The sequence below is a fragment of the Schistocerca nitens genome, chromosome 5 (assembly GCF_023898315.1).
Source record: "Schistocerca nitens isolate TAMUIC-IGC-003100 chromosome 5, iqSchNite1.1, whole genome shotgun sequence".
Lineage (NCBI taxonomy): Eukaryota > Metazoa > Arthropoda > Insecta > Orthoptera > Acrididae > Schistocerca > Schistocerca nitens.
In genome coordinates this window covers 46,821,957-46,823,703 of record NC_064618.1, presented here as the reverse complement: position 1 = coordinate 46,823,703, position 1,747 = coordinate 46,821,957, and positions in this window count along the sequence as shown.

Sequence of the window (1,747 nt, the reverse complement as noted above, 5' to 3'; positions counted from 1 at the left end):
ATTCCTGGGGTCAGATACATCACATGATCACACTGACAGAACCACAGGCACATAGACACAGGCAACAGAGCATGCACAATGTCGGCACTAGTACAATGTATATCCACCTTTCGCAGCAATGCAGGCTGCTATTCTCCCATGGAGACGATCGTAGAGATGCTGGATGTAGTCCTGTGGAACGGCTTGCCATGCCATTTCCACCTGGCGCCTCAGTTGGACCAGCGTTCGTGCTGGACGTGCAGACCGCGTGAGACGACGCTTCATCCAGTCCCAAACATGCTCAATGGGGGACAGATCCGGAGATCTTGCTGGCCAGGGTAGTTGACTTACACCTTCTAGAGCACGTTGGGTGGCACGGGATACATGCGGACGTGCATTGTCCTGTTGGAACAGCAAGTTCCCTTGCCGGTCTAGGAATGGTAGAACGATGGGTTCGATGACGGTTTGGATGTACCGTGCACTATTCAGTGTCCCCTCGACGATCACCAGTGGTGTACGGCCAGTGTAGGAGATCGCTCCCCACACCATGATGCCGGGTGTTGGCCCTGTGTGCCTCGGTCGTATGCAGTCCTGATTGTGGCGCTCACCTGCACGGCGCCAAACACGCATACGACCATCATTGGCACCAAGGCAGAAGCGACTCTCATCGCTGAAGACGACACGTCTCCATTCGTCCCTCCATTCACGCCTGTCGCGACACCACTGGAGGCGGGCTGCACGATGTTGGGGCGTGAGCGGAAGACGGCCTAACGGTGTGCGGGACGGTAGCCCAGCTTCATGGAGACGGTTGCGAATGGTCCTCGCCGATACCCCAGGAGCAACAGTGTCCCTAATTTGCTGGGAAGTGGCGGTGCGGTCCCCTACGGCACTGCGTAGGATCCTACGGTCTTGGCGTGCATCCGTGCGTCGCTGCGGTCCGGTCCCAGGTCGACGGGCACGTGCACCTTCCGCCGACCACTGGCGACAACATCGATGTACTGTGGAGACCTCACGCCCCACGTGTTGAGCAATTCGGCGGTACGTCCACCCGGCCTCCCGCATGCCCACTATACGCCCTCGCTCAAAGTCCGTCAACTGCACATACGGTTCACGTCCACGCTGTCGCGGCATGCTACCAGTGTTAAAGACTGCGATGGAGCTCCGTATGCCACGGCAAACTGGCTGACACTGACGGCGGCGGTGCACAAATGCTGCGCAGCTAGCGCCATTCGACGGCCAACACCGCGGTTCCTGGTGTGTCCGCTGTGCCGTGCGTGTGATCATTGCTTGTACAGCCCCCTCGCAGTGTCCGGAGCAAGTATGGTGGGTCTGACACACCGGTGTCAATGTGTTCTTTTTTCCATTTCCAGGAGTGTAGATCCATCTCACCGCATTGTATGTTTGACTATGGTACGGGGCGTTGCTTTTAACGCTTGGCAGGTTGCCACCACGTCGATGATTGTGCTACCAAGTCGAATTTTAGCGATTAAATTTATCTGACGTCGTTGTTACATACTGTGATTTCCACAGTTCTGATGACGCGTCTGACGGGTGAAACTTCTTACAGTCGATGACGCTGTGCGCTGTCTGTGACCGTTTTACCTTAATACGAAGGGCGTTCAATAAGTGAGGCGACACATTTTTTTTTCAGGAAGGAGGTTGGCGTTTATCAAAATATTAATACACCATATTATTCCTCACACTTTGGGCTAAAAGACCTTCTTTTTCACCGTAATCTGCGCATAATGTGATGACCTTACGCCATCTT